This window comes from Odocoileus virginianus, chromosome 3 (assembly GCF_023699985.2).
Source record: "Odocoileus virginianus isolate 20LAN1187 ecotype Illinois chromosome 3, Ovbor_1.2, whole genome shotgun sequence".
Taxonomy (NCBI): domain Eukaryota; kingdom Metazoa; phylum Chordata; class Mammalia; order Artiodactyla; family Cervidae; genus Odocoileus; species Odocoileus virginianus.
The window spans coordinates 71,499,949-71,521,072 of NC_069676.1; the positions used below are offsets into that span (position 1 = coordinate 71,499,949).

Consider the following 21,124-nt stretch of genomic DNA (forward strand, 5'->3'; position numbering starts at 1 on the left):
ATTGGTTGGGCTACCTGGTATGTTGAAGAGTTGCAGCATTTGAATGAATAATATCCATTAAATGAATACTTATGTTCAAAGCAAAACTTTTTACTAATGTAAGGGCCAGTATACTCCTTTTCATTTATGCCATGAATGTAAGTATTTTTAGACCCTAATTGTCTAAAATGAATGAGGCAAAATCAATGGCTGAATACCTCCCAACCAATATTATGTTAATATTACTATGTAGCACGTCAATCGCTTAATAAATAATTCAATTAATTTTCTTAAGAAAATTTCCAATGTTTGAAGTTATATTTTTTACATATAATTTATTTACAAAAAATTCACCAATTTTAGTTGTACCATTTGATACATTTTAACAAATGGATACAATGGTATAATTCCTATCAGAGTCATGATATCATGTATTTCTTTATTTTCTTGTTTTTTTTTTTAAATTTGGCTGCACCAGGTCATAGTTGTGGCATGCAGGATTTTCCTTGGGGCATGCAGGATCTCATTCCTTGACTAGAGACCAAACCTGGGCCACTTGCCTCGGGAGTGTAGAGTCCTAACCACTGGGCTGCCAGGAAAGTCCTGATTTTTGTTGCTACTGCTGCTAAGTCACTTCCCTCCCAAATTCGCTTATACACTGTTATAGCAGTTATTCCTCTTATTTCCTTCCCTGGCAACTACTTACCTGCTTTCTAGCCTTCCAGTGATAGTTGTGCATTCCTTAGGATGTCACATATAAATAGAATCAGGCATATATAGTCTTTTGTTCCTGGCTTCTTTTAATCAGCATAATCCTTTTGAAGTTTATGTGTGTTACTGTGTATATTGTTAGTTTGTTACTTTTTTTCCTGAGTGTTATTCCATTGTTTGGACATACATTTTCATTTCAGTGTTGAATAGAAGTGACGATTCTGGACTTTCTTGCCTTGTTCCTTGTCTTATTGAAGTGAAGTTGCTCAGTCATGCCCGACTCTTTGCAACCCCATGGACTATAGCCTACCAGGCTCCTCCCTCCGTGGAATTTTCCAGGCAAGAGTACTGGAGTGGGTTGCCATTTCCTTCTCCAGGGGATCCTGCTGACCCAGGGATCAAAGCTGGGTCTCCCGCATTGCAGGCAGACACTACCATCTAAGCCACCAGGAAATTCCTTCCTGGTCTTAGTTTGGGGATAACTGTAGGCTTTAGATGTCCTTTTTCAGGTTGAGGAAAATCCCCTTCTATTTATACTGTACTGAGGATTTTCATCATGATTGGATATTGAATTTTGGCAAATATTTTTCATACCTATTGAGATGATCATAATAATTTTCTTCTTTGTACTTTTGATGTGGTGAATTACTTTTATTTCCAGATTAAATTCTACTTACATAAGATTTCTTATTCTTTTCTGGTACTTCTGGATACAGTTTGCTAAAGTATTTTCATGGATTTTTATGTCTCTGCTTATAAAGTATATTTGTAAGTTTCTTTTCTTATAACACTTTGTTTTTGTAATCTGAGTAATGCTGGCTCCCAGGTTTTAAATTGGAGCAAAACAACTGTTCTCAGAACTTGCTGTGTTTCCATTTTCATATTAAGTAAAGTAGAAAGATGTGACCTCCTGTTCCAGGTTTTGGAAGAAATGGTAAAAAAAAAATTGCTACTATTTCTAGCCCTGTGGGAAGGATTTTACCTATAAATTCAATTTCTTGAGTGACCTTTTGTAATTTGTGCTTGCAAAGAATTTGTCCAAAGCTGTCATATTAATTGTTTTAAAGCTGTTCATAGTTATCCTCCTAGCATCATTGTCACTTGTCCCTCTGTCCTTCTCTCACTCCCAATACTGGTAATCTGTCCTTTCTCACTCTTTTTCCTTACTAGTCAGATCATTGTTTGTCCATGTGTTTCAGTGGACCATCTTTTGGTTTTATTGACTTTCTCAGTCGTGCTTCTGTCACTCAGTCACTCAGTCGTTTCTGACTCTTTGTGACCCATGGACTGCCGCACACCAGGCTTCCCTGTCCATCACCAACTCCTAGAGCTTGCTCAAATTCATGTCCATTGAGTCAGTGAGGCCATCCAACAATCTCATCCTCTGTCATCCTCTTCTCCTCCCGCCTTCAATCTTTCCCAACATCAGGGTCTTTTCCAATGAGTCAATGAGTCAGTTGTGCTTGCTATTTCATTAAATTTTGCTGTTATTATTTCCTTCCTTATGCTTGCTGGGTTTAATTCAGTCTTTTGCCTGGGTTTAATTTGCCCTTTGGCCTTAAGTTTTAAAGTTGGAATCTTAAATCATTAACTGAACCCATTCATCTGTTCTATTACGTGTTTAATTCTATTCATTTCCCTTTCTGCATTGCTTTCACTACACACCACAAATTCTGATATTTCAAAATATTTTCTAATTTCCCTTTTTATTTCTTCTTTGATGCATAAGTTATTTATAAACTGTTATTTAACTTCTAAATATTCTGGAGATTTTCAAAATATCTTTCTATTACTGAACTCTAATTTAAATCCACTGTAGTCCTAAAACATATTTTCTATGATTTCAATTTTCTTAAATATATTAAGACTTGTCTTATGGCCAAGAATATGTTCTTTCTTGGTCAATAGTCTGTGTACACATTAAAAGAATGTGTATTTTGCTAAATGTCACTAGGAGAAGATGGTTGGTAGTGTTGTTTAAATATTTCATATATTTACTGCTGTCTATCTAGGTTTCGACCAGTTACTTAGAAAAGTGTGTTGAAATTTCTTACTGTAATTCCTAAGAAAGTCAATGAAGATTTCACACTGGATGAGAGAACTGGGTCCTTCAAGATGTGAATAAGAATTCAATAGGGTGTTAGCCATCTGTATGTCTTCCTTGGAGAAATGTCTGTTGAGTTCTTTGGCCCATTTTTTGATTGGGTCATTTATTTTTCTGGAGTTGAGCTGGAGGAGTTGCTTGTATATTTTTGAGATTAATCCTTTGTCTGTTGCTTCGTTTGCTATTATTTTCTCCCAATCTGAGGGCTGTCTTTTCACCTTGCTTATAGTTTCCTTTGTTGTGCAAAAGCTTTTAAGTTGCATTAGGTCCCATTTGTTTATTTTTGCTTTTATTTCTAAAATTCTGGGATGTGGGTCATAGAGGATCCTGCTGTGATTCATGTCGGAGAGTGTTTTGCCTATGTTCTCCTCTAGGAGTTTGATAGTTTCTGGTCTTACATTTAGATCTTTAATCCATTTTGAGTTTATTTTTGTGTATGGTGTTAGAAAGTGTTCTAGTTTCATTCTTTTACAGGTGGTTGACCAGTTTTCCCAGCACCACTTGTTAAAGAGGTTATCTTTTTTCCATTGTATATCCTTGCCTCCTTTGTCGAAGATAAGGTGACCATAGGTTCGTGGATTTATCTCTGGGCTTTCTATTCTGTTCCATTGATCTATATTTCTGTCTTTGTGCCAGTACCATACTGTCTTGATGACTGTGGCTTTGTAGTAGAGTCTGAAGTCAGGCAGATTGATTCCTCCAGTTCCATTCTTCTTTCTCAGGATTACTTTGGCTATTCGAGGTTTTTTGTATTTCCATACAAATTGTGAATTTATTTGTTCTAGTTCTGTGAAAAATACCGTTGGTAGTTTGATAGGGATTGCATTGAATCTATAGATTGCTTTGGGTACTATAGCCATTTTGACAATATTGATTCTTCCAATCCATGAACACGGTATATTTCTCCATCTGTTTGTGTCCTCTTTGATTTCTTTCATCAGTGTTTTATAGTTTTCTATGTATAGGTCTTTTGTTTCTTTAGGTAGATATACTCCTAAGTATTTTATTCTTTTTGTTGCAATGGTGAATGGTATTGTTTCCTTAATTTCTCTTTCTGTTTTCTCATTGTTAGTGTATAGGAATGCAAGAGATTTCTGTGTGTTAATTTTATATCCTGCAACTTTACTGTATTCATTGATTAGCTCTAGTAATTTTCTGGTAGAGTCTTTAGGGTTTTCTATGTAGAGGATCATGTCATCTGCAAACAGAGAGAGTTTCACTTCTTCTTTTCCTATCTGGATTCCTTTTACTTCTTTTTCTGCCCTGATTGCTGTGGCCAAAACTTCCAAAACTATGTTGAATAGTAGTGGTGATAGTGGGCACCCTTGTCTTGTTCCTGATTTCAGGGGAAATGCTTTTAATTTTTCACCATTGAGGGTGATGCTTGCTGTGGGTTTGTCATATATAGCTTTTATTATGTTGAGGTATGTTCCTTCTATTCCTGCTTTCTGGAGAGTTTTAATCATAAATGGATGTTGAATTTTGTCAAAGGCTTTACAGATGGCTAACAAACACATGAAAAGATGCTCAACATCACTCATTATCAGAGAAATGCAAATCAAAACCACAATGAGGTACCATTATACGCCAGTCAGGATGGCTGCTATCCAAAAGTCTACAAGCAATAAATGCTGGAGAGGGTGTGGAGAAAAGGGAACTCTCTTACACTGTTGGTGGGAATGCAAATTAGTACAGCCACTATGGAAAACAGTGTGGAGATTTCTTAAAAAGCTGGAAATAGAACTGCCATATGACCCAGCAATCCCACTTCTGGGCATACACACCAAGGAAACCAGATCTGAAAGAGACACGTGCACCCCAATATTCATCGCAGCTCTGTTTATAATAGCCAGGACATGGAAGCAACCCAGATGCCCATCAGCAGACGAATGGATGAGGAAGCTGTGGTACATATACACCATGGAATATTACTCAGCCATTAAAAAGAATTCATTTGAATCAGTTCTAATGAGATGGATGAAACTGGAGCCCATTATACAGAGCGAAGTAAGCCAGAAAGATAAAGACCATTACAGTATACTAACACATATATATGGACTTTAGAAAGATGGTAATGATAACCCTATATGCAAAATAGAAAAAGAGACTCAGATATATGGAACAGACTTGTGGACTCTGGGAGAAGGCAAGGGTGGGATGTTTCAAGAGAACAGCATTGAAACATGTATATTATCTAGGGTGAAACAGATCACCAGCCCAGATTGGGTGCATGAGACAAGTGCTCTGGCCTGGTGCACTGGGAAGACCCAGAAGGATCGGGTGGAGAGGGAGGTGGGAGGGGGGACTGGGATGGGGAATACATGTAACTCCATGGCTGATTCATTTCAATGTATGACAAAAACTATTGTAATGATGTAAAGTAATTAGCCTAAAAAAAAAAAAAAAGAATTCAATAGGGTGTTTACTGCATAAAGGGAATCCCAGAGTAAAATACAAAATGTAAAAATGTAACTATATTAACAGCTAAACAAGATTATGAAAGTTTACTTATTTTCTAACTGCAACTTTCTTTTTAAAAAGGCTTTTGTTCTGTACATTGATTCATGTCAACGTATGACAAAACCCACTACAATATTGTAAAGTAATTAGCCTCCAACTAATAAAAATAAATGAAAAAAAATTAAAAAAAATAAAAAGGCTTTTGTTCATAGATAAGAATTAGAAGACATTAGAAAAAATGGCACTTGGAACATTTATATAAAATTTTTATTTTATTATTTTGTTCAATTCAGTTCAGTTTAGTCTCTTAGTCATGCCCGACTCTTTGTGACCCCATGAATCGCAGCACGCCAGGCCTCCCTGTCCATCACAAACTCCTGGAGTTCACTCAAGCTCATGCCCATCAGGTTGGTGATACCATCCAGCCATCTCATCCTCTGTTGTCCCCTTCTCCTCCTGCCCCCAATTCCTCCCAGCATCATTGTCTTTTCCAATGACTGAACTCTTCGCATGAGGTGGTCAAAGTATTGGAGTTTCAGCTTCAGCATCAGTCCTTCCAATGAGACACTGTTTTAATGCAGTTTGTGTAGTAGGAGAAAATGTTTTTACTATTAAATTTGTTTCACTGTATTTTGCATGCATGCTGAGTTGCTTCAGCTGTGTCCAACTCTTCCTGCTCCTATGGACTGAAGTGCACCAGGATCCTCTGTCCATGGGATTCTCCAGGCAAGAATACTAGAGTGGGTTGCCATTTCCTCTTCCAAGGGATCTTTCTAATCCAGGGATCAAACTTGCATCTCTTTATGTCTCCTGCATTGGCAGACGGGCTCTTTACCCCTCATGCCAGAGGTAATGATAATTATCTTGATGTGTTCAGAATTACATAAACAAGAAAACAATAAAAAAACCTTTCTGAAAAGTGAAAAGTAGGTCTGAAGAAGGAGAAGCTGGGAGATTTGGCAGCTTAAAATTTTCCCACTTCATGAAGAACTGTGTAGTCATGCTGGACACTACCCTAATAGCAAGGGGACTCACTGAAGGATTTCAGGGAAGAATGACTGATGGAACGGCATACAGAATTCGTAAGACCATCATGGCAGAAAGTAGAGCGTCAAGGCAGAGAAAAACAATTAAGCATTTAGGAATTCCTGTAATTTTACTGAAAGGCAGGAAAAGCCTATGTGGGAAGGGATTGCTGAACTCCGGGAAGGATTTCTGAAGAAATTTCATTTGCGGATCATTTATAAGTGAATAATTAGAAAGGAGATTTCCAATAAATTTAGGCTTGATGAAAAATTTCAGTCAAAATTAACCTAAAAAACACAAGATAATTCATATTAAAGAGTAGGTTGGTGCTTTATAGGTTTTAAATATATGAAGTTTGAGTTGCCTGTGGAACTCCTAAGAATTCAGTGGAAATAGAAATCAAAGAAAACAGTGGAAAACATTGGCAAATAGGGTTTAAGGTTTAGCATTGGAACCCAGTAATATGTGAAATTTTTTCAAAGAGGGATAAAAATGTTAAAGAGAGTAATCTGGCTGCTAGGATTCGGACAAAAATGGAAAGGAATAGTTTAGGCAGAAGACACAAATCTGTACCAAACTCGATCACACTGTTGTGTTTATTTTGTGAGCAGATTAACTGGTTTTATTCCTTGAGAAGCACAACTCTACCCAATTCATTGCATGTTCTTTCTGACTGAGATGAAATAAAATGAAAAATCCTAGGGCTATATTTCTGGAATCATTTTCAATTTGAAATGCCTTGGCTTATGTTTTGGGTCAAGAGCTTCCTTTTTTTACATTTCTAATTATGGGGCATGATATAATATAATTTTCTCTAAATTAAATCTATTAAGCTTGATATTATAAGCACTCTTCCTATGCCCTCTCTCCCTCAAAAAAGTCAGTTTTGTAACAAAAGTAGGTTTGAACCTGAGGGTTTTGCTTCTTTGAGCGGTTGAATGATCTAATTGGATAAGCATCATTAAGTTTAAAAATTTATAATTATTGTGGTTTTTCTGCTGAGTGACTTTCTTTTTTCAAGGCTTATTAGAGAATCCAAACCCATTCTCATATCCTCCTGATTTCCATTGCCACATCAGCTCAGATAAACCATTGTTGAGAATGCTGAAGTCAAGAGCACACTGATCTTTCATAGTAGAAGCAATTTCCTGTTTTCAAAAACTTGTAATGAGATTTAAAAAAATACAAACAAATCTAATATATCCTCAGTAGAGATTACAGAGTTGGAAAAATGCACACAAACTGACGTTTAAACTGTTGTAACCGTCTCGAACATCCTATTGTTAATTTGCCAGCTCGATTCTTTACTCAGGGAGTGGAGAAGGTTTGGAATAAATACAGAGGCTTCCTAAACTATGTAACCTAAGTTTGAAATGCATACAGAATTTAGTCACTTGAAAAGGGAAGACCCTGTCTTTTAAATATTGTAGTGACTAATTTTTATTTCAAAATGCGAGGAAAAGAAATGTATTATTTCAGTGGGACTAATTTTCTAATATTATAAGTTGTGCTATGAGAATGTTGCAGTTTAGTTACTAAGTCACGTCCAAAGCTTTGTGACCCCATGGACTGTAGTGTTCCAGGCTGGTCTATCCATGGGATCTCCCAGGCAAGAATACTGGAGTGGGTTGCCATTTCCTTCAGGGGATATTCCTAACCTGGGGATCGAACCTGTGTCTCCTGCACTAGAAGGCAGATCCTTTCCACCGAGTCACCAGAGAAGTCTCATGTTCCATTTTTTTCACCCTCATAGAAAGGCATTTGTTGTTATTTAATTATTGAAAACCTTCTAGTATTTAAAACATTAAGAAAAATTTTAGGCTTCTTAACATCGAAGATTTTCTTTTAGAAATTCAGCAGCCTACTCTATACTAGTAGTAACATAGGTGTAATCACATTAGAGTTGTTGAAACACACCATCCATACTTCGAGTTTATTACATGTTTTTCAATTAACTGTGAAAGAAGATGAGGAAGCGTGTTTCTACTTTGCAATATTTAGTTACCCCTTGTCACCCCCCACAACATCTGTTTCAATTTATTTCCTGTGGGGTCAGCACATTTGCTGAGGCCTTTACCACTTATCCACTGGGCTAATGAATTTGTGTCCTAAGGACCGCTGTTTCCCTTCTAATCTATTTATTTCACCTGACCCATCTGCCAGATTAATATTCCCCAAAAGGCTGGCTTGGATCATTTTATCAGAACAAGGTGGTCTGCCTTTTATGACCTCTGTATCTAGAATCTAGGAGAGATAAATAAACATTCTAAATAAGAGATAAATTGACCCAGGACTAAAACGGTGAAGAGATGATCATTGATAGTCAAAGAAGAAATGTGTTTCCTTATGATCTTTTGTCTTTCATTTGAACTTATTGAACTCTTCCTCCAAAAATCAAATTTAAATTCTACTTTATTTAACAAGGCATTCCAGGAGGCCTTTATTACTTAGCAATGATGGTAAAACCTTATTTCATACCACCTCTGCTGCTCTAACCCCTTTTCTCTATTCACTAATATATATTTTCATTTAACCATCCATCAACTTGGAGTCCTCTGAAGAGACCTTATACTTCCACTGCTCTGTGCCTTTGTTCATGGAGTGTGGTTCTGTCACAAGCATTCTACTTCACAATAGCCTGTGCATCTCATAGGTTGACTCAAATGTTTCTATGTGCACTTGTCTGATATTAGATGGAAATAGTGAATTCATCTTTGTGTGCCTGATTCATCATTATCAGTTTGTGCAAATCTACAAACTATCGCAAAAAACATTTACTGAAGATTTATCCCATTTCATGATCTATAGTAAATGAAAAATGCTGACACTTATAGAACTCTTACTTTCTCTAAGTAGTACTCAAATCTTGACACAAACCACACTATTTTCATTCACCCTCAAAAAGTTTTCAAAAGGGAGTGTTTTTATCCTCATTGGCAAGATGGAGAAACTAAAGTACGTAGTATCTAAAAAGTTCACCAATGTCTCTCAACTAGGGACCAGAGGGCACCACTAACTGCAAAGCAATACCGCCCCTCTCTTACACACATCTCATTTTTCATTGCTGAATCTGAAGTAGCAAGGGCTGGTTGAACTATCCACAAGCTCTAGGGGACAATATAACTTGCCGAAGACCACTAGAGTTTAAGGCACAGCAGAACTGCAAAAGAGATTTTTTGAGATCTGAGTTCTATTCATGAGCCCTCGTTGTCGCGATGAAGTCCTTCTTCAGTTAGCGATTTTGACTTTGCAATGGTAAGTTCAGGATAAAACAAACAGCAGCAACAACAACAAAAAACTGCAATTTTGCATGTTTTTAAAAATAATTTTGTTCTGCTGTTACGGTGTTGCCCAAGTAAGTGCAGAAAGCACCCTTCTAATTGTATAAACTTACCCCCTGCAGGTCAAGAAAAACCAGCCCCCAATTTATACTGCAACATCACAAAAATCTGTGTCCATGGTTCCATTTGTCCAAAGCGACTAACTAGCTTTGTTTGAGCTTTATTATATGTTGTTAAGCTAAATGAAACACTGAAAGCAATGATTTAGTGAGAATCATGGGTTTGCCAGCACTAGTTCAAATTAGACCTGCCAGCTAACCCCTATTTCTCACCTGTGAGTCCAACAAATAAATTATAAATGTTGGCACAATATTTATATTGTTTTTTTTTATATCCCACAATTTACAACCCTAGCTGTCCTTGAGAGACTTTATGTGTTTGTTACAATCTCCTCTAGGGATAATTCATCGAATGGCAACTCGACATCTGTGCTCAGGGAAAATGCAGACTCATTCTACTATATTCCATTTCCCAAGAAACGTTACTATTCCTCATTGATTGTGTACAGAGGATTAATTATCCTGTCAGTTGGTGTATTTATGTCCTTGGTGGTTGCATTGGCTCACTGACTTTAAAATGGCCGGGGTGTGTCCTGCAGCTGGACATATTTGTTTTGTAAGCAGTCTCATTGCTGCATGCTGCTACCCAACAGAAGCAGTCTCTGTATTTCAGGACAACCAATGGAAGAGGGAAAGTCTTCATCAGCTGGCTATTTTTGACTCTTCAAGAGAAACTGGGCTGGTATGTCTTTCACTAAATTAGCTACTAGTAGTGCACAGTGATTAAAAGCAAAATATCTAGACTTAATTTCCAACTTTACCAATTATCGGCACTGTGAGTTGTGGGGTGGGGCAGAAATTGCTTACACATTCTGTCTCTGAATGTCCTCAACTTTAGAAACAGGTATTAATAATGTCCACATCACAGATTGCAGAGATAAGTCAATGAAATAAACCAAATCACATAACAAAATATTTAGTAACTGACACTCAAAAATGTAGCCATCATTTTTATGTCATTATTACTGCATGAAGCTGCAGTTAAGGGAATTCATAAAGCAGTGATTGCAAGCTTTTCTTTTTCTTTTTTAATGATATATCTAGGAGCTGTTAATCTCTGCTTATCTATTTTTATAATATATCTATTTTCCTTCAGATAGCAGAAGTAAATAAGCACCATTCAAAATATTCCTTCTTGGGCATTTTTTTTTTTCCTTCTTAGTACCTGATATATAGACTGTGCTCAAATATTAATAATTGTTAGTTTCACAACTGTCTAAAAGTAGGCCAGTGATTAACCTTGAAATATAATTGTTTCTTTTTATTCATATCATTTAAGTGAGTTTTTTTGAACATAACCAGTGTCATCAAACAAATTTATCTTTCTCTCTTTCCAATACTGAAACAAACTCTGAGATTTCTGAACAGCATAATAATGTAATATATCGTAGTTGCCTCACAGACGTGGGATCTTATTTCCCTGACCAGGGATTGAACCCACATCCCCTGAATCAGAAACTGGATTCTTAACTACTGGACCACCAAGGAAATCCTCATCAAGTTCATTCTTTACCCAGAATGTTTGTATTTGTTTCTTAGAAAGTTTTTTCTCAGATCTTTAAATACCTTTCAAAGTCATATCTTCTGGGTTTCTGCCAAAATATCATCTCAGTTAAAATATCTTCCCTGACCATTCCCCTTAGACTAGCACCCCCCACCTATCATCACTCCTGTTTCTCTTCAGGGTACTTATTACAATTCGAAATTTTAATAATTAATGTCTTTATTTATCTACTATCTGTCTCTACCTCTAAATGATAACTGTTGGAAGGCAAAATTTTTTACCATTTTGTCAATGGTCATATTCCTACAGACCAGGCCTTAGAACAGTTATTGGCTCAGAGCAAGTAAATAGAGTAAGTAGTCAAGAATATGGATGAACTAAAAAATAACTATTAACTCAGGAGTGAGTAACCCCAAAATTTGCTATTTCAAGCATAGACAACAATGATTTTTCTTATAGTTAGCTTGGTTTTTTCCATGAGAATGACATATACTCCATTTATTGTAACTTGCCTATTTATTCATGCAAATACCATTTAATGACTAAGTGTATTATCATAAAAATATACTTTATTATGAAATATTTTTAAAACCTGCTATATGGAAATTAAGGACCATGAGTCATGTAATAATTTCAGTGTTTCCAGTAGTATTGTTCACTTATATAATAACAAAAATATAACCCATCTTTTCAGTAAAAATCATTAAGATATCTCTCATTAAAACAGTATTTTTTGCTCTATTTGAGTCTTAAGCATACAGGTTTGAGGCTATGAACTATTGTGACTATGATATCTTATTAGTGTGGTTGAATTTTATTAACTTGGAGTTATGTGGGGTAAAAGGATAATTTGTATCTGGTTCAACATAGCCAGTTATGGTACAGATAATTAGATCATAGTATCCAAATGTGGAGATTCAGTATAAGTAAAATTAAAGTAGTTTTTGAGAACAAATCAGTAAAACAAAATGAAATTTGTACTAAACCTGAGACCTTGAGCTATGGATATTAGAGCAATTACTCTCTACTGTCCTGCTTATGCAATCATCCTGTAATGTAGAACAACTTAGTACTCTTTCTTACAAGTTATTTTCCTTCAAGGTTAAATTACACATCTCTTCCTTTATAATATATTCATTACAGTACATTTCTAGAAGAAACAATATAGTCTCTAGCAAAACTTTAAAGAGAAAGCTCCTTTCATTAAAAAGATTTTGAATAATATACTCAGTAATCTGGAAGAATGTTGAAATAGATTTTTCAATGTATGAATAGAGTTTTATAGAAGTAGCAACATATTCAGAAATAATTCTTATCTGCTGAAGAATAAGAAGCATCTCCTTATAAATGTTCCTGTGCTCCAGGTGATGTGGATTGAAAGAATGAGTCACTCCTTCATTCTATTACCTTATTATGCTCTCATAGCCCAGACAAGGTGTTGGGAATAAAAGATAAACAATCCCTAGAGATTCTCAGTACTTACTAGATAAGACACACACACACTACACAAACACACACACACACCGACACCCCTTATTACTACATATCTGTCTTTCTAACTTTAGGAAGAGATGACCCTACCACGACCTTCTATGAATTGTCCATCTTCTTTTAACATGGTCTACACTTATGTCTGTATCATACAGTTTAGTATTTAAGGAAATATTTTGCCAATGTCTTTAGATATACTGCTGTTTATTCTCAAACCAGATAATCCACATTTTTAATGTAGAAACATGATGTATTTGTATTTTTTTTAAATTTTCAAGATGCCTGAATAATGTGGTACTTAGAGTAGACACTAATCAAATAAAAAATCATGATTATGTTCAATCTAGGTCATAGTACAAATGAATCACTCTTTATATTGGAATATAAAAAGAAGCATTCTAAGTTATATAATCTTTGACCACCTATTTTAAGCTAAAAATTGCAAATCTTCCTTTAAAAATTTTCCCTGTAGTGCTTATCATTGTTTTGTTTACTTCATATTTTATTTATTAATTTTGCTTATTGGACGTCTTCCCCAATAGAATGTATGTTCTATGTGGGGTAGAAATTTTTGTCTGGTTTATTCACTTTTTTAACCCCAATGACTAAAATAGTGACTGATATATAGAAAGTGCTCAGTAAATATTTGTGGAATGAGAGAACAAAGGAATGAATAGTATCTGTCTTCACAATCATGAGAATTTTATTAATGAACTCTACATTATATATCTTTTTGCCTTTTCATACTGTTCATGGGGTTCTCAAGGCAAGAATACTGAAGTGGTTTGCCATTTCCTTTTCCAGTGGACCACATTTGTCAGAACTCTCCACCATGACCTGCCATCTTGGGTGGCCCTACACAGCATGGCTCGTCAAGGTTTCACTGAGTTAAACGAGGCCATAATCGATGTGATAAGTTGGGCTAGTTTTCTGTGATTGTGATTTTCATTCTGTCTCCCCTCTGAAGGATAAGGATAAGAGGTGTATTTAAACTTCCTGATGGGAGAGACTAACTGTGTGGGAATCTGGGTCTTGTTCTGATCAGGGAGGGGCATGCTCAATAAGTCTTTAATGCAAGAAGAAGAAATGCACAAAGGTTGTCTGAGGAGGCCTTACAAATAGTTGAGAAAAGAGAAGCTAAAGGAAAAGGAGGAAAGGAAAGATATACCCATCTGAATGCAGTGTTCCAAAAAAGCAAGAAGAGATAAGAAAGCCTCCCTCAGTGATCAATGTAAAGAAATAGAGGAAAACAAGAATGGGAAAGACTAGAGATCTCTTCAAGAAAATTAGAGATACCAAGGGAACATTTCCTGCAACGATGGGCATAATAAAGGGCAGAAATATATGGACCTAAGAGAAGCAGAAGGCATTAAGAAGAGGTGGTAAGGATACACAGAAGAACTATACAAAAAAGATCTTCATGAACCAGATAACCACAATGGCATGATCACTCACCTAGAGCCAGACATCCTAGAATGTGAAGTCAAGTGGGCCTTAGGAAGCATCACTATGAAGAAAGTTAGTGGAGGTGATGGGATTCCAGTTGAGCTATTTCAGATCCTAAAAGATGATGCTGTGAAAGTGTTACACTCAATATGCCTGCAAATTTGGAAAACTCAACAGTGGCGACCAGACTGGAAAAGGTCAGTTTTCATTCCAATCCCAGAGAAAGGCAATTCCAAAACTGTTCAACCTACCGCACAGTTGCGCTCATCTCACAGACTAGCAAATCAATGCTCAAAATTCTACAAGTCAGACTTCAAAGTACGTGAACCATGAACTTCCAGATGTTCAAGCTGGATTTAGAAAAGGCAGAGGAACAAGCATCCGTTGGATCATCACAAAAGCAAGAAAGTTCCAGAAAAACATCTACTTCTTTATTGACTACACCAAAGACTTTGACTGTGTGGTTCACAACAAACTGAAAAATTCTTCAAGAGATGGGAGTACCAGACCACCTGACCTGCCTCCTGAGAAATCTGTATGCAGGTCAAGAAGCAACAGCTAGAGCAAAGGACTGGTTCCAAATTGGGAAAGGAGTATGTCAAGACTGTATATTGTCACCCTGCTTATTTAACTTATATGCAGAATACATACATCATGAGAAATGCTGGGCTGGAAGAAGCACAAGATGGAATCAAGATTGCAAGGAGAAATATTAATAACCTCAGATATGCAGATGACACCACCCTTATGGCAGAAAGTGAAGAGGAACTAAAGGGCTCTTGATGAAAGTGAAAGAGGAGAGTGAAAAAGCTGGCCTAAAACTCAACATTCAAAAATTGAATATCATGGCATCTGGTCCCATCTCTTCATGACGAATAGATGGGGGATCAATGGAAACAGTGACAATTGATTTTCTCAAGCAACAAAATATCTAAAGACAGTGACTGCAGCCATGAAATTAAAAGATGCTTGCTTCTTGGAAGAAAAGCTATGACCAACCTAGACAGCATATAAAAAAAACTGAGACATTACTTTGCTGACAAAGGTCCATCTAGTTCAAGCTATGGTTTTCCCAGTAGTCATGTATGGATGTGAGCGTTGGACCATAAGGAAAGCTGAGCACCGAAGAATTGATGCTTTCAAACTGTGGTGTTGCAGAAGACTCTTGAGAGTCCCATGTGCTGCAAGGAGATCCAACCAGTCCATCCAAAAAGAAATTAGTCCTGAATATTCATTGGAAGGACTGATGCTGCAGCTGAAGCTCCAATACTTTGGCCACCTGATGCAAAGAACTAACTCATTGGGAAAAAACCCTGATGCTGGGAAAGATTGAAGGCAGGAGGAGAAGGGGACAACAGAGAATGAGATGGTTGGATGGCATCACCAACTCAATAGACATGAATTTGAGCAAGCTCCGGGAGTTGGTGATGGACAGGGAAGCCTGGCATGCTGCAGTCCATGTAAGTCACAAAGAGTCAGATACGACTGAACAACTGAAATGAACTGAACTGACATTATATATAGGAGAAATATATCCATGCCCTTAAGTGAGCAAATAGATGATCATATTTTTTGATAAGGGTATAATGCCAATAAAATAATCTAATGTATTTTCTCAATACCAATATGTACATAAACGATTTTAGTGCTTTGGAAATCATACTGAATTTTAAAATTCACACACACACACACACACAGACACACACATACTATGTTGGTTTTTAATTATTTTTCTCTCCATTAAAAGGCTATTAGTTTGTGCTTTTGTGTGTTTTAGTTGATATTTTATTAGAGTTGAAGGAATGTGGTCATTTGCTGTCTGTTGGTAGTCAGTATCATGTCATAATTTTAGCTATAACCATGGTTATTGGTAATTGTGATGGCCAACACACCGACACTGGTAATATGAAATAGTTATGGTGCCCAGGGCAAGGCAGCTCTTTTCTGAAATTTTCTCAATAATTCAGATAACTGTGTCAAAATAGTTGCCATATTTTGGTACTTAACGCAGGCTTGACAGGTAGTTATTGTTTTTTAATCTCTATTCTTATTTATTTGTTATTAATTTAAATTTATTTTTTGAAGTATAGTTTTGTTAATTTCTACTATACAGGAAAGTGATTCAATTATATATATATGGCTTATCAGAGGATAATGAATATAGTTCCCTGTACTATATGGTAAGACCTTGTTGCTCACCCATCCTATATATAATAGTTTGCATCTGCAAACTCCAGACCCCCAATCCATCTCCCCTACTCCACTCCTTGGCACACAAGTCCGTTCTCTGTGTCTATGAGTCTGTTTCTGTTTCATAGATAAGTTCATTTGTGTAATGTTTTAGAATCCACATATAAGTGATATGTGGTCCTTCTCTTTCTGACTTACTTCACTTAGTATGATTGTCCCTAGGTCCATCCATGTTGCTCCAAATGGCATAATTTCATCCTTGTCAATGGTTGAATAGTATCTCATTTTATAAATGTACCACATTTTATAAATGTACCACATCTCCATTCATCTGTTGATGGACATTTAGGTTGTTTTCAAGACTTGGCTATTATAAAGAGTGCTGCTATGAACATAGAAATGCATGTATCTTTTCTGAATTACAGTTTGGTCTGAATATATGCCCAGGAGTGTGACTGTTGGGTCAAATGGCAACTCTATTTTTAGTTTTTTGAGGAACCTCCATACCCTTTTTATAGTGGCTACACCAGTTTGTATTCCCACCAACAGCATAGCAGGATTCCTTTACTCTGCATCCTCTCCACTGCTTGTTCTGTGTAGGCTTTTTAATGATGGCCATTCTGGTTGGTTTGAGGTGGTAACCTTCTAACTTTGATTTGAATTTCTCTAATAATTAGCAATGTTGAGCCATCTTCTATTGGCCACCTGTAGATCTTCTTTGGAGAAATGTCTATTTTGGTCTTCCTGATAGGTAGTTATTTTTAGATGCTATTAGCGAAATAGAAAAGAATGAACTTAACTTTTACTAATTTTATTTAGGTATTTTTTCCATTTTATTGAAATGTAACTGACACAGAACACTGTATAAGTTTAGGGTGTATAGGACATTGATTTTACTTACATATATTGTGAATGGATATTTCTTTAAAAAGAAAGGAGTACACATACCAACTAGACTATAGTAGCTCTCTCTTACAATTCCACATTATTTTTATGTAAAATATCACTGGGGATAACAAAAGAAGGAGAAATATCCAGGTGCAAACTTTTTTTCTGTCCTAGCTTAAGCTCAGTGAGCTGTGACATTAGATGTTCAATATCAACAGCATTTACTGAGTAACTACATGGTGGATAGTATGAAAGATGCTTGACATACATTGTGATCTCTGCTTTATGGATGACGGGACTGAGGCTGAGGTGAATAACTTGACCAAGGTCAAATTTAAGCAGTGGAGCTCAGGATTGAATCCTGATGCAACTCCATTCTGCTTTGAGTCCTTGCTCTCTAGTCAACAGAGCTGGCTTCATTGAAGAGTGTCTTCAGGCCAGACCAGTGGAGCCCACCTTAAAAGGGGCCCCACTTGGTCTAAGCCTCTGTTGTCACTGTTTTGAAAAGCATAATAATTTTGGACAAGCGACCTTGTATTTTCACTTTGCACTAGACTCTAAGAAAGCAATCCTGTTCAACAGCTTTAAGGGATTTCACGGAATAATTCCACCTTGATGGTTGCTTATTGAATTATTTTCCTTCTGAAAAAAATCTCTAAGCACGCTAAATGTCCTTCCAGACTTGGTTGTGTGTTAGTCAGTGCTCCCCGTTAACTCATTTCCAGGGGATATAACCTCACTCTGACTCTACTAGGAAAAGGCTGCTCTGTTTTAGTCTCATGAATGCTTAGGTGCTTCTTAAGGGCCACCTTATCAGAAGATTTATTATAAGGAACTCTCCTTTCTCAGGCAGGTTTTTTTTTTTTTCCTTCTGATTATGACCAAGGCTGTTAATTTAATTGTTTATTCAAATATATATATATATTTTTAAAATTGCAAATGTCACATACAGTCACCTGTTCTAGGTTCCAGCACACTCTTCAGGGAGCAATTGCAAATCAATCCTGTGGTTAGAAGAAATGCACCATTTTTGCAACTGACAAAGAATTAATCTCAAAAATATACAAGCAACTCCTGCAACTCAATTCCAGAAAAATAAACGACCCAATCAAAAAATGGGCCAAAGAACTAAACAGACATTTCTCCAAAGAAGACATACAGATGGCTAACAAACACATGAAAAGATGCTCAACATCACTCATTATCAAAGAAATGCAAATCAAAACCATAATGAGGTACCATCTCATACTGGTCAGAATGGCTGCTATCAAAAAGTCTATAAACAGTAAATGCTGGAGAGGGTGCAGAGAAAAGGGAACCCTCTTACACTGTTGGTGGGTATGCAAACCAGTACAGTCACTATGGATAACAGTGTGGAAATTCCTTGAAAAACTGGAAATAGAACTGCCATATGACCCAGCAATCCCACTGCTGGGCATACACACTGAGGAAACCAGAATTGAAAGAGACACGTGCACCCCAGTATTCATCACCAAGTCCTGGAGTCCACCCAAACCCATGTCCATCGAGTCAGTGATGCCATCCAACCATCTCATCCTCTGTTGTCCCCTTCTCCTCCCACCCTCAATCTTTCCTAGCATCAGGGTCTTTTCCAATGAGTCAGCTCTTCGGATCAGGTGGCCAAAGTATTGGAGTTTCAGCTTCAACATCAATCCTTCCAATGAACACCCAGGACTGATCTCCTTTAGGATGGATTGGTTGGATCTCCTTGCAGTCCAAGGGACTCTCAAGAGTCTTCTCCAATACCATAGTTCAAAAGCATCGATTCTTTGGTGCTCAGCGTTCTTTATAGTCCAACTCTCACATCCATACATGACCACTGAAAAAAACCATAGCCTTGACTAGATGGACCTTTGTTGACAAAGTAATGTCTCTGCTTTTTAATATGCTGTCTAGGTTGGTCATAACTTTCCTTCCAAGGAGTAAGCGTCTTTTAATTTCACGGCTACAATCACCATCTGCAGTGATTTTGGAGCCCAGAAAAATAAAGTCAGCCACTGTTTCCACTGTTTCCCCATCTATTTGACATGAAGTGATGGGACTGGATGCCATGATCTTAGTTTTCTGAATGTTGAGCTTTAAACCAACTTTTTCACTCTCCTCTTTTACTTTCTTTTTTTTTTAATCAAAGAGGAATGTGTTCATTTCACTTAAATTCTTAAAAATATTTTTTTGCCAGTTGTCACAATGTCCTAATGTAAAAAAAAGTCTTTGAAAAGAAAAGCATGAAAAAAACAGACCCAAAATGTTAAAATTTTATTTACAAAGCTTCTTTGTTGTACAGAAAGTAAAAATGCTGTTACAATCTTGGTGTAACTGGTAGCCATAGACAGTTGACTCACCAATCACAGCTATCCACGCTACAGCAAGTCTTACACAAAAACCTAACAATGCTTCCAATTTTGTTGGGGTGAAGTCCCCAAGCTTGGTGGTGGATTTCCAAGAGGGACTAAATGGAGGAAGGTGGAATGTCACAGGAACTATTATTTGGCTCTTTGGGTGGGTGGGTGTCCTGGAGTTTGTATCACAGCTACCTTTTTTTTTTTTCTTTAAAAAAAAAAAAACAAAACAGCTACCAAATCCATGTCAGCAGTCCAACCAATACCGAACAGTTCTTTTTTTTGCAGGTAACTGGAGTCTTATTAATCATCTTCTCCTTCATCATCTGTTTCTCTCTTCCTCTTTTCACCTTTCCCGCTTTCTTCCTCTTCTTCATCTTCATTTTCATCCTCATCCTCATCATCTTCATCAGCTTCTCCATCTTGTCCAAATTCTTCTTCCATCCCACTGACTTCATCTTCATCCTCCTCCCCTTCTACATCTTCATCTTCATCCTCCTCCCCTTCTACATCTTCATCTTCATCGTCATCCTCCTCATCATCAAACTCTTCTTCCTCGCCGTCTTCATCCTCCTCCTTATCCTCATCTTCTCCTTCCTCATCATCCTCTTCGTCCACACCATCCACCTCGGCATCTGAATCTGGGGCTTCACGATCCTCTCGGTCATAGCCACCCAGATAGGTCAGCTGGGGCAGGAGCTTGGAGACACTCTCTCGGTAGTCATTGAGGTTAGTAACGTCACAGTTAAACAGATCCAGGCTCTTCAGACATTCCGACTTTTTCAAAGGTTCCAGGGTGCTGATATCTTTCAGTTTATTTCCACTTAAGTTTAGATGTGTAAGATTTGGAAGTTTTTCGGCTAACGTATTCAGACCTCCACAGATTCTATTGTCACTGAGCTCAAGCTTTTTCAATTTAGGTAGTTTGGGAAGATTTGAAACTGAAATCAAGCCTACATTTATTAAACTGAGGAACTCTAAGTTCACAAATTCAGCTGTTAGGCCCTCAATATTCCCATCATTTGATTTGCAATTGTCCAGGACAAGTTCTCGAACAGCTGCCGGGGTCCGGTTCCTCAGCTCCAGGTGGATCCTCCTCTTCATGTCCATGTTTCTCTCTCTTAACTTTCCGCGGCAGGGGCGGAGGTGGGAGAGGCGTCCCAGCCTGCGCAGCGAGGGCCGTCGGAAGGGGGGCCGTCGGAAGGGGGGCCGTCGGAAGGGGTCTGCTCAAGGCAGAGGCCGACGGCGCGGTCCTGGGTGGCGGGCGGCGTGCGGGCAGGTGCGCAGAGCCCCTGGAGCCAGGTTACTCACGGGAGCGGAGAGAAACCATGGAGGGAAAAGGCTCCTCTTTCACTTTCATCAAGAGGCTCTTTAGTTCCTCTTCACTTTCTGCCATAAAGATGGTGTCATCTGCATATCTGAGGTTATTGATATTTCTTCTAGCAATCTTGATTCCAGCTTGTGCTTCCTCCAGCCCAGTGTTTCTCATGATGTACTCTCCATATAAGTTAAAAGAATAGTATTGAAACATATATATTACCATATGTGAAATAGATCGCCAGTTC

At 37.3% G+C, this 21,124-nt stretch overlaps 1 pseudogene; it reads right to left on the reverse strand.

Annotated features, from left to right (window-relative positions):
• Positions 1-19,329: 19,329 nt before the first annotated feature.
• LOC139032458 (acidic leucine-rich nuclear phosphoprotein 32 family member B pseudogene) lies at positions 19,330-20,684 on the reverse strand (annotated as a pseudogene).
• Positions 20,685-21,124: the final 440 nt, after the last annotated feature.